Here is a 13,016-nt window from a genome sequence, read left to right as displayed (position 1 = left end):
CTAGTCTCTTCTCTCATAATCTTTTTTGTTTGATGTCTGTGCTGCTTGGAGCAGGGATTGCCTTTCCATTGCATCTGCAGAGTGCTTTCCCCAGCAGGGATGTGTTCTGTGCCTCCACTGCTAGAAGCCAGCATAGTGAAATTGTAACAATTGTAATTAATAACAATAATAAAATGTCATTTCTTCCTCTCCATTACTTATTCTGTAGGTTCACTATTAACCTGAAACTGAGCAAGATAACAACAGCCAGAGACAAGACGAGCCAAACAGCGTGGACATCTCACTACCATCATGCTGCCACTGCAAGCAGTGATTGAGGAAGTTTATTTTAGGAATTCCACCACACCCTTTGTGGAATACTATTAAAATTTCACTTTGAAAAGAAAATCATCACCTCATGCCTCAATGACTAGCAAAAGGGACCTCAATACCTATTACTTAGATTAACAAAATTTAATAATAATATGAGTGAATTCTTAGTGCTTTATGTGCATTAATTGAGGTGGGATACATTCAAAAACCTTGATTCCACAATCATTAGAGCAATACCTGTGTGACATGAGCATGACATATGGGCCAAGTTCTGGAGCTTAGTACCAGCAATGATGTTTCTAAAGCAATTGATGTTGCTTGCCTGGTCATGTTGTGGAAATGTTTCCCTTTGTGGCACAACTCCTCCTTCCCCGCTGGTGCCCCTGCAGAGCTGTCAGTCACCCTCAGAAAGTCACAGGAGACCATCAGAGAGCCAACAATAAAGCAAATGTGAGCACTGTAGCTCAGGGATGAATGTCTGGAGCAACTGTAACCTGGTACATCTAAATTAAGAAACACTCTCTGACATGGGAGGCTGACTCATTTGCGTGGTGCTGGAGCTGCCTCCATTCCAAATCCACACCTGGGGATACATGTCCTGTGGTGATTTCATCACCTCTTGCTGAGGTCTGGAGGGATGGGCCAGGTGACCACTGGTGTCAGAAAGCCCCAGGCAGAAGCAGAGAGTTGCAGGCACTGTTGGAGCCAGGAGCTACCCCAGGTCTAGGTGGATGCTTGGCTGAGACACCTGCCAGGACAATCCCACACTGAGTTTTATAGCAGAGACTACACAGGTCAGACTCTGCCATGGGGCACTTTCATTGTCATCTGCACAATTTGCTCTACAATTTGAAGAAGGAGGGCAACACTTAGCCCATATTTCTTCCACAGACTTTGCAGCTTTGGAGCATGCATATTCTGCATCAGTTTCTGCTCTTTGTGGAGGACTGTACCCTTGAACAGGACTCAGACAAGTGGTGCACGCAGCCTTCCCTTGGAGGGATACAAAGGTTTGAAAGAGTTTATGTTAATTTCTGTTCTGTGATTGGTTGTTATGGTTCTGCAGTTCTCTCTTTCTATTGGTTCAGTTTCAATCCCCTAATTTGTTTATCAGCCTCCCCTCTGATTGGCCAAAAGTTTTGATTCTCAACCCCATTTGTTAAAAAGTTTCTCAACTATACCCGATTGGTTGTCATGTAAAACCCCGCCCCCTCCCTGGGAGTATAAAATCCCAGCAGTTGGGCCTATTCGGGGTCTTCGAGTCTTTGAGCCCTTGCATAAGGAAGATCTACAGAGATCATCCCTGGCTCCTGTCTTTCTTTGGCGCTGCCTGAGACCTGCCTCAAGGAGCTGCATCCGCAGCAAAGCCTGGAAAGAGCTGCCAGGCTTTAACCTCACAAAAGAGCAATCACTTTCCGAGGTGCCTGTGCCACCTGGGCTGGGGCTGCCCTGCTAAGGGCGGCTCGCCAGGGAAGGTCGCAGCCCTTGAAGACCCATCGAGGGACCGGAGCGGGTTGTGACAGCTCTTTACCCTGGTAGAGGCATGCTAGTGAGACAGGCACAGCAACTTCCCCAGCACAGAGAGAGATGTGCACATGCAGACACAGCATCTGCCCTGTCAGTAATTCTCACTCAAACATAACCCTGACCATACATACCCTCAAAAGCCACCAGCTCCTCTCTGCAGCTTCAAGCACACACAGTCCACAGCCTCCCAGGTGAATACTGCCTAGGCTAGTGTGATTCAATATCTGTATCAGAAACTTGGGAAATGGAAAAATATGCACCATATATGTTCCTGGGAAAGTGTGTAGTTAGCCCCAGTTTGGTGAGCCACGGGGGAGCCGTACAGAGCTCATTGCACCTTCTGACAGCCCAAATTCACTTGGTAGATTACCATCACATATGTTTAGTCAAGTCTCAGGTTCAGCATTTTTTAAAGGTACTGGAAAATCACAAAAATGTTTCTGAGGATAACTAAAAAAACCAAACCTAAAAAAACCCTCAACCCCCCAAACTATATTAATGAGAGCTTAAAGAAGTTCAGTTTTAAAAATTTTGTGCTGTAAGGTTAAGGAAAAACATGCTCTTTGTCTACATAGGCTTGGAGTCTATTTTCCTTGGTTGTTTTATATCTCTCTTGAACTCAATCTATTGGAGCAGCTGCTGAAAGTGATAAGAGGAAAAACCTCATGCCTATAGTTGTAATCTGCTGAGAGAGGGAGGACTGGCTTTCAAATCCCTGGAGGAGACACAGTACCCTCCGAGGGGATGGCGCAGTCACCTGCTCCCAGGGAAGATGTTGCTGTGCATTTTGAGTTTTCTAAAGTTCTGTATGGTTTTTTGTTACTGAGTTTCTGTGATGGTTCATTCCTACCCCCATCCCCTTTCCCTAATCCCTGTCATTATCCCCTCAATAGGACTCTCCCTCCCTATTGTACCTTCCATTGTATCATATCTATTGACACACCCTGTGTACTTGATGGCCCTGGCAAAGCCAGGTGGCTCAGCTAAGGCTTCAGGTATCCCCACACCTCTCTTGTCCCAAAATGGCCATGTCAATGCCCCCTTTTCCTAAGTCACTCCCCCTCATTTCCATCAGTAACGCCCCTGTACTTAAGGGCAGGTAAGCGCTCAAACCTTCACAGATCGCTCTCGCACCCTGGGCTTTTGCCCTGAATAAACACCTTCCTAATTACCACCAAGTGGGAGCCGCTCCTTCTTCCAAGCAAAATCACGTCTCTGTCTGAAATCTGGACCCAAAGGAACAACTCGTTTATATGGTATCTGAAGAGCAGAGCTAGCCGGGAAAACAGCTCAGAAGAACCATAGGAAGACCTTCCAACAGGATGTTGGGACACTAGAGGAATTTTCCCCAGCTCAACAATTATCAGAGTAAAAGGGCCAAGGACCCATGACACCCCTGGAGCAATGTGATCAGTCAGTCACCTCTCTCACTGCCTTGTTCTTGGCCTCTGCACCAAAATTTCCTCTTAAAGCATTGCCATGTCATCAGGCAAGACACCTTGGTAAATCTTTAGGTGAAAATAATTAGCCATTGGAAGTGTGGACCTAGAGATACAGGAATATCCCTGGCAGCAGAGAGCATTAAATCAAAGGTGAGTATCTGTCTAGATATTTTTAGTACAATGAAGGACCCAGAGCAGCTTATTGAAACCCCATGGCTGTGTGTAAAGAGCATTACATGTGGTAAAGAAGGTCCCCTGTGGCCTTGAGGGATGAGATTTTCCTGAGACCAAGTGCTAAAAATTGAGCAGAGCAACACGGATAGTGCTTGAGGAAGGAATGAAGTTTAGTGTCCAACAAGCTCATTGTGAGCCACTTCCCCTCTGTACTCTGGAGTCAGATTGGCCTTCAGATAAAAGGGAGCAATGAGGTGCACTGAACTGCTCCATCCAAAGCCACAGGCAGAGCAGATGAGATGACTGTGAGCTTTCAAAGCTTCTGAGGGACAGAAGAGAAACTCTGCAGATTAAAATCCTTGTGTCTGCAGTAACTACATTCTCAAAACCATCCAATGAAAAGAACTAATATCAGAGGACAGATTTCAAAAGTTATTTAAGCATCTGAAGACACAGTGAGGTTCTTCATGTTAATTTTTAACAACCCCATTTATGTCCCTGCATTCCCATAGTTTCCCCAGTACACATGCTCCTGGGGAGCCAAAGCAAGCAAAGTACTGTGGCTGAGCTTGATTCTAAAGGGTGCCCAAAGTTTGAGCCATGTTACCATATGGACTAATTAGAATTGGGAGAACTGTGGGTAGTACAAATCAGCAAGGTACTATCAGAAAGGTACTTGTTTTGAGTCACTGCAGAAGGAAAGCTGTGATGTGATCCCCAAACACAAAGGACAGCAGACAGCAGCAGTGCTGATGTGCATCTAAGGAGAAACACAGAGTCAAGGGTGAGCACACAGCTTGGTCCAGAAGCTGTAAACAAGATAACAACAGTCAGAATAAGATCCAAATGTATTTGGCACAAGGGGCAAGTTCTTTTATTTGCAACCAAAGCAGTTTACTTTATGAAAGGGTGACACTTCTAGCATTAAAAAAAATAGCACAAAGAAAACAGCAGGACAAAGCTCTCAAGAGAAGCATTATGTCAATGCATTTGCAAAACAATGTTCACCATGAAATTGTTTTGTGACACAGGAAATAAATGAACTAATATTGTGTTTCAAAACAGATACTGGAAATAAAGGCAATTGTAATCCTAGGAAACACATATAAAAACAATTAATGACAGTCTGATTCTAAGGCAGAGAATTCAGCTTGCTTTTTACATTAGGCACACCACAAGGTGATCTAACAGAAAGATGGAAGTATAAGAGGTGTTACTTTTGTGTGGGTTTTTAAAGAGCAGGAGAATTCTTCCATGCTCTGTGGTCAAGAACAGCCTATAAATGGTGATATACAAATGGGTACACCTTCTGAATAGAGGACAAAAGACATTCTTACAAAATGAAGTACAAAACTACCTAATGAACTCAGATACCTTACGGATATAGAACATCACATTGATATTAATCCCATGAAAACACACATCATGGGAAATCCAATGCCATTGAGAAATAGGAAAAAAGGAAAACATAGGTGTATGGGAAAGTTAGTTGTTAATGAGCAGCTTTTGCTAAACTCTATGCTCACAAAATAAAACCAAATACATCCCTAAGTGGGAGGTTTAAGTGTGAGCAGTGCCCCAGAAGGACAACTGTGGCTAGCTTAAAAAGAAAAAAAAAAAAAAAAAAAAAAAAAAAAAAAAAAAAAAAAAAAGTAATTCTGACCCTAAGGCAAAGGTTATGCAAAGTGGAGCATCTTCAAATCCCTGCTTACAAGGCAGATGTCTGGAACTGCCCCAGCAGTCAGCCCGGCTGCCGCAGCTGCGTCTAAGAACTCCTAGAGGGAAAGTGTGAGTCAGGAGCTGATCTGCTGATATACATACTGGAAAAACATTGGCACCTTTCAGGAAAGCACTTTCAGCCTACAAGCATAATTTTGCATATACAACCAAAACAGAAAATACACAGATACACATAAATATGTATTTTTTTAGAAATTATTGTGGTGTTTCACATGATGTAATTCTGGGCTAGCACCTTATCCTGTATTACAGAGAACAGAAATAAAAGTGTATTTCATAGTCTCATCTTCATCTGGAGGTTGGTAAGAAGAAATCACAGTTTAAACAAGACAGAATATTAAGGTTTCAAAAAACTAAAAGTTTATTAAGTTTTGGAAATAGATTAGCATGGCATTTTTGAGCAGCCTTACTCCCAAAGATGCCCTTTGATTCAGCTGCAAGTCAGTGGTGTGATGGTGATCAGTTAGAGCAAGAGGAGTATTTTTATGCATTGCTAATACTGAGTGAAATTGTGTCTATTAAAAATTACATCAATTAAACATCACAGTGGTCCTTCCTGTCCCTAAATTCAGTTTTATTGCATCCAATTCTCAAATTCATTAAATCCTTCTTCCCTTGACAATGGCTGGAAGAGGCGGGGTGTGTCGTTGTTTTGGAATTTAAAGCCCAGTGATCCCACAGGTAGCTCAGCAGCACACAATACATCACTGCAGACAGTGCTCCAGGACAAGGAACACAGCCCACGACTTGTGTGACTTATCTCTCAGGCACATGTCAAGGCTTCACAAGGCACTGCCAAACAGAAATATTGCAGAAATATTAACACAATGCATAGCTTGATTTAGAGAAGTCCACGTGATGGTTCATTGTATTTCAATATTCTGACTCATGTCTCGTGTCAGGATCCAGAGAGAAAAGCCACTCCGGGCTTCATGTCGTGTCAAAGAAGAAAAGGACCCAGTCTTGTAAAAGGTACATTCAGCTGTGTCTGACAAACCTGGGCTCTGCTCTTGGCTTGCAGGGTGAGCTGGACACAGTCACTCATCATCCTCCACTTTACCTCCCCTACCTGAGGCACTGCTATCAGCCTTCCTTTGTGAAGGTTTTTCCAATGCATTAATGAGGAAACTACATATAATCAAAGATCACCTCAAGTGCATTGTCTGTGATTCTTCTTCAGAAGCTTTTTTTCCCTATGGTCTTGACATCTTGTTCAGCCTCTGAATCTTATTTTTCTCTTTTCACCACAACAGTGTATTAAGGCATTTCTCCCTCCTGTGTGACGAAATGCTTTTCTAGGCAAACTATATAATAAAGGGAGTCTATGTAGTGCTTTGTAGTAGTAGATTAGTGTTTTGAAGTCTCTTACTAAAATTAATATCTATATAAACATTTTGCTGTGAGGATGTTTGAATTAAAATTTGTGAGTTACTGCCCAGAAAAAGAAATTAAACACTAATCTTTTGAAAAAATGACAAAAAAGTCCTAATATTTTTGTATTGTCCTGTCATTTTGACACTTTTTTTCATTCTATCCAAACTATAACCGAGGAATCAATGCATCAAACATTCTTGGACTTAATTTTATGTTGGCCAGGACAAAGGTTTTCACTTCATCAGACACTAATCTTTGGCTTTCCCAGTGGGCATCATATTAGATAAATCATATTTTGGGATCTCATACTCCTTTTGCTTCCTTTAGGCTCTAGCATACCGTGGGATTACCTCTCTCATGTCTCATTTCAAGCTTTTCCTGATTACTGGTGAGTTAAGATTTTAGCCAAGGAATAGAGGCTTTTTTTATTGATTAGGATACAAGTTAGAAAAACAAAGATGAGTTAATCATTATTAGATGCTTAAGTTAGCTCATAGATAATATATAACTTGCTATTATAAGCCTGTCTTCGTTGTGTTTTCAGAAGGAAATGAGATAAATGGACCATCAGGATAACAAATGAAAACCAATGGAACCACGATGCACTTGGACCCAGAAACTAATTGGAACCAAAGCAGGAGGGATTGAATTGTGCCAAGAGGTCAGAAAAGCCTGTCAGAAGCAAAAGGTAGAAAGGTCATTGTGAGGAAGACATCTCTGACTTCATCCTTCAAGACTACTGACCCATTTCAAGGACCATCAACTCGATTTGAGTGAAGAATTAAGCAGGTGTATTTGCTCAATTTGAATTGGCTGCATTTACTCTTTACAGAGACCTTTTTCAAAAATAGTTTGCTATTTTAATCAAAAGTGACACTTCCTGATCCTTCATTCAAACCCAGACCATGCTGGTTAAAGGGAAGTACTGGTGACCTTAGATGTGAAAGCTGACATTCAGGTGACAATACTGCCTTCCCCACCTCACAGCAGTCAGCTGCTCCCTGGGCAACACTCGGTGCTGCCAAAATGCCTCTCTGTCCTGCAAATCCCATGGTCATCTGCTGATTTTTAACCCTGGCCTCATTATAATATGAAGCGGAGAATGGGAGGTGCTGGGTTTATATATATGTATAAAGATTTTGAGTATGTAAGACTTTTGTAAATAAATAGAGGGCTAGAGCTTTGTAATTTGTAAGCACAGCTCCAGGAGGTGACCCCTGTGCTGCCCGACGTCGAAATAAACATACCACTTTCTAACTTTAACTAGCTAGAGGGTCTTTGTCTGTGATCTTTTCAATTTTATTCAAATCACTGGAATACTGCAAGAGAAGGGAACTTGACCCAGAATATTTCAGATTAACCGACCAAGGGATTTTGTTTCCCAGTGGAATATTTCAGAAGCATAAAAAAAAAAAGTGGAAAATGGAAAATGTTGATTTTCTCGGAAATGCTTTTGTAACCCCTCCTGTACGGAGTAGGCTGGTGGAGGCTCCTGCATGGCTGCAGTGGGTCAGGACACGGAGAACTCCGTGGAGGAGCCCCTCCCCACTGGCAGCAGTGGCAGCCTGTCCCTGCCCCTCTCACTGCACAGGAAGCTGGCATTTTTCATATTCATTTTTCATATTCATTTTTCATATTCATTTTTCATATTCATTTTAGTCCCTTCCTCAATTGCTTTGCCATCATGTTAACAGTCAAGGCATTAGCACTGCCTACATTTTCATGACAGCCTCCAGGGCTGGAAGCAATTATTTCAATGCAGAACTACAAGTACTGCAAAGCAAAGGCAGAGGCAGACCAGCTCCAAAACAGCGAACAATAATAATAATGCCAAACAAGTCCCATCCTTCCTCCTTTCCTATGGTGTTTACCAATTTGTCTTTACATGCACTTTTTTTCTTCTTCCAAATAATGATTTTCCTGAGGGAACACAACTGATATAAGTTTCATATTCTGATTCAATTCATATTCCGTTCATATTTTTATTTCCTGCTTCATATTCATATTTGCAAGAACAAGAACTTCAAGTCAGCCTGCTCAGCTTTTCCTTCCGAGTTTTGGCAAACAAATGATTTTATTTCCAGAAGTGCTGAGCACCCAATGGCACCAGCTGAAGTCAGCAGAAGAAATGAGATGCTTTACAGTTCTGAAAACCACATCATTTATTTACTGACATCTTAAAGATTTAAGAGACAATGTTAGTTTCCTGTTTTTTCCTGACCTAAAATGATAGTGCTGCAAAACTCTTTGAAGTCAGTTCTCTCAGTAATTTTCCTCCACAATCTTAAAAGTTCCCCAAAAGTGTGTGCAGAAAGGGAGCCTCACTGAACTCACTGCTCAGTGTGCTTTTTTACAGGGCTCTAGCCACCTCTTCACCTGCTACATTTGGCTGGGGCTTGGTGTGATGCTCTCATTTGTTTCCTTGAGCATGATCATACCTTGGAGGCCTGGAGGATTCCTTCAAATTGTGGGCAGACTCCTTGTGGTTAATAATCCGTGAGGATTGTTTTTCTTTGATTTTCTTTGGAGGTTTTAGATTGCCAAATGGTCATTTCCATCATCCACCCTTCCACGGTAGAGCAACTTACACCTCATCTCTCCAAGGTGCACATTGATAAACCTTGTGTTTGAGGTGTGTAAGAGTGGCTGCTCTTGTGCTTGGTTGCTGGCTGGGGTTAAACCATGACAGGCAGGAGAAAATATCTGCTGTGATTTCTTGGCCCTCGTTCGCATTTAGGTGGTGCATGTGGAACCCTTGTCAAGGTCGTTCTCTTGGCTCCTCATCCTCCCTCTGTGGCTGAGGCTCTTTCCTCCTGCCTCTGCTTTTCCAGCCCTTCACCAGTTTTATCCAGAGCTCTCCTCCTGTCTGCTTTCCAGCCATGGTGACACCTCAGGGATGCACACCCAGGGGACTCAGGCACCTGTTTTTTCATTAGAATAAGAAAATATGTTATTTCAGTGTGCCACTGAAGACATTTCGTTCCACTGAGAACAGGAACACTGGGTGGGGGAGAGCTGCTCCCCCTGAGAGAGGAGGAGTGCTGTGCTCTGACTCACCGGCAGCAGCAGCGCCTCCTCCCAGCAGAGACACAGCAGCAGAGCCTTGGAAAGGAGGATGCTGTGAAAGGGAGGCATACTGTGCTTGATCCTAAAATTGGGAAAATTATTATCTTGTCAATGGTGACTAAAAACTGGATTCCAGCAATAGCTCAGTTGTACTACATAATCCCTATCTTGGGAAGTAAAAGCAGGGGTGGACCAAATGTCCAAATTAAATTTAAAGCATGACTAAATTATCTAGATATTTGTTCTACTGGAAACTCCTTATGCATGCACTTCAGTATTTCATTCCTCCATTGTTTCTTAAATCTAGATATGGGTACACCTACAAGGGATAAAATGCAGTTAAATCCATGCAAGTGAATTGTGGTAGCATTTAAGACAGCAAGACAAAACTGGAGTTTTTGTCTTCACTGCTGCGATCTCCAACTCTCTCCATTACCACAGATACCTTTTTCTTAGCAGTGTCACCTCCACCTTATCCAGAGAACAGTGTTAGAACAGAGAAACTGAGGGGCATATGTGACAGAAAAGAAAGGAAACTTGAGTACCCACAATATCCTGCAATTTCTCTCCAAAGCACTCCTATCAGTGGCAACTGAAATTCATTAAACAGAGCAGGTAATGAGACAGAAACCTGAATGCTCCAGCTTGGTGGAAGTTAGGAAATGGAAGAAGAGCATCCACAGCTGCTCTGCAAGTCCCCACAGAGCTCATATAAACTATGATCAAGGTGCTCCATGCCCAAACTCTGCAACTGAGATGCAGCATAACACCATCACCATTGTACAGATTAATGAACAGTGTCACAATTACCTCTCCTGTGACAGCAGCCACCAGTGCCAAAGAAATCTATATAGCCTCTAAGCCATCACTGGGTTTAAAGTCAAATCATGAATCAGATGTGCTTAACTGTTGCTAAAGCACTAAATGGGATACAGGAGCATCCTAGGAAATGATTTGCTGTTTGAATCTTTCCATCCTCATTGCTGGAGCTATGACTGTCAATATTTCCTGGCTCCCACTGAGACCATTGGCTGCATTTACTCTTTACAGAGACCTTTTTCAAAAATAGTTTGCTATTTTAATCAAAAGTGACACTTCCTGATCCTTCCTTCAAACCCAGACCATGCTGGTTAAAGGGAAGTACTGAACCACCTTAGATGTGAAAGCTGACATTCAGGTGACAATACTGCCTTCCCCACCTCACAGCAGTCAGCTGCTCCCTGGGCAACACTCTCAGTGCTGCCAAAATGCCTCTCTGTCCTGCAAATCCCATGGTCATCTGCTGATTTTTAACCCACTTAAATGAGAGTTTATGATGGCCATGAGATCTCTCCTGCCACAGGAGATGGGTGAGGTATGGGTGGCTAGCAGGGTTGTATTCACATCCTTTCACAAATACAGAAATGAGGAGCAGGTGAGGAGGTCAGGCTCCAGGTCACAGCCACACAGCTGGGTTGGGAAGGGAACTGTGAGAACAGAAGAAATACAGTAATGTGGAAGTGTCCGAGGCCACCCTGAGAGCTTTGTGGGGCAACACCTACCCTGCTCACATGGCACACAAAAACAGTTTGGATCTGATTCCCCAGTCCTTTTGCTCTCTTGCTTTCAGTTCCTCCTGTTCCTAGTTTGTAAAACCAACAAAATCAGCTTATTTTTCCCTATGGCTAACTTTCTTGCAAGCCTCATGGGCATAATGAGCACAAGAAAATATTTATCTGATGCTGGAATCACACCTTATATGCTGGTGGCTGTTCTCATACATTGGAAATTGCTTTACCTGGTACAACTGTTTGGGGTCTGGTGTTATTGCAGACACACAGAAGATTTGTAGACAGACTTTTGAAGGTCTAGAATGGTTACGGGTTTATTTATTGTAATGGGATTTTTTAATATTGAGAACATTGGTGCATAACCTAAGGGAAAGGTATCTGATAGCTAAGACATGATCATCCTTTCTGGCTCAGGTCCTGAATTTATCCCAAATTGTTCTCTAGCATGTTATTATTACACTGATTGTTGTTATCCTCACCATTACTATTCATGGTCAAAATCCCTGAGCATTATATGGAATTTGTCCACTGTAGGAGCTGCAAGAGTGGGAAGAAGGAAAATAAGATTCCTGATGCTGAAAGAAGGCAGAGGGAAGGCCAGTCTTGTGTCCTCCCTACTAACCTTCAGTTTGGCTTCAGATTTTCACAGGTACCACCATCTCTCTGTATCCCATTGAATACTCTTTTGAGTAGGCACTACCTATGTACAAGCATCTCTGCCCCACAACTGTGGGTCCCACTTCCTGAGAGGAGTGGAGAGGAGTCACAGGGAGAGCCAAGGGAGGATCCCAGAGTGTTATATTGCAGGTCAGTGAGAAAAGGAGGAGTAACAGTATAGGAAATAATGTACTAACTCACTGGTTTGCACTGACCAGTCCTTAATTGCTGGCAAGAGCTCAATTGCAAGAAAGTACCAATAAGTGCAAGCAATAGTGACTGCCTGTTCCTACCCTCTCTTCCTGGAGGGATTGTTCTGCTGCCAACCCTAGGAGGTACCTAAAGGCACAGAAAAATTGCCCCCTGCAAAATACTTGGTTTATGTTCCAGGTTAGCTGGCCAAAGCACTAGATTGTAACTAGGTGACTGAAGAGGAATTAAACCAAGCAATGCAGCCCATCTTTACTAATGTTTAATAATAGAAATCATTCCTCAATGCAGTAAGCCTCTGCTTTATTAAAGTGTTCACTCTTTTCCATTAGGTCATTTGTACATTTTTATGTGGTTGTCATCTTACCAGCAATTTTATTATCTGTAAAGACATATAGGAATCTTTCAGCAAGCTAATTACTCCATATTTGTTGCTGATTGATATTTTGCTTACAATAAATCCAGTCTTCCCTAGCAATATTTTCCAAGAAAATTTGTCACTGGAAGAACAATAAACTCTGGAGGGTCTGATCCTGCTTTGAATGAAAAATAGAATATAAAGTTAATCTTGAAAAATGATAGCTGTTTCTCTATGTCTTAAGTGGGTGTTTCCCAGAGATGGCATCAGGCAGCACAGTATGATCCAGGCCACTGCCCTGACAGGCACAATGTGCCCAGTACAGGTGACTGGGGACAGAAATGAAAGTAGATCTTTCATTTCACCAATCAGTTGATGTCTTTCATTGGTGTCAAAAGCTTTTTCCTGGAAGGAAAAGCAGAAGGGCTCCTGGAGGAGCCATCTGAGTGCAGTTTTGTGTGATTAAATGTTGGTGTGCATCACTGTGCTCCTTCTGGTGTCCCCATGTCTTTGACATCACAAAGAGGGATGGACCATTGTGTGTGTTGTGGTTCTCAGGAACTCTGTGCTTTAAAACTTCTGCAAAAGTCTCTGTGACAACATCCT

Source organism: Zosterops lateralis (assembly GCF_965231275.1).
Source record: "Zosterops lateralis genome assembly, chromosome: 4".
Taxonomy (NCBI): Eukaryota; Metazoa; Chordata; class Aves; order Passeriformes; family Zosteropidae; genus Zosterops; species Zosterops lateralis.
The sequence above is the reverse complement of the archived record's forward strand: the minus strand, read 5'-3'. Positions refer to the sequence as shown.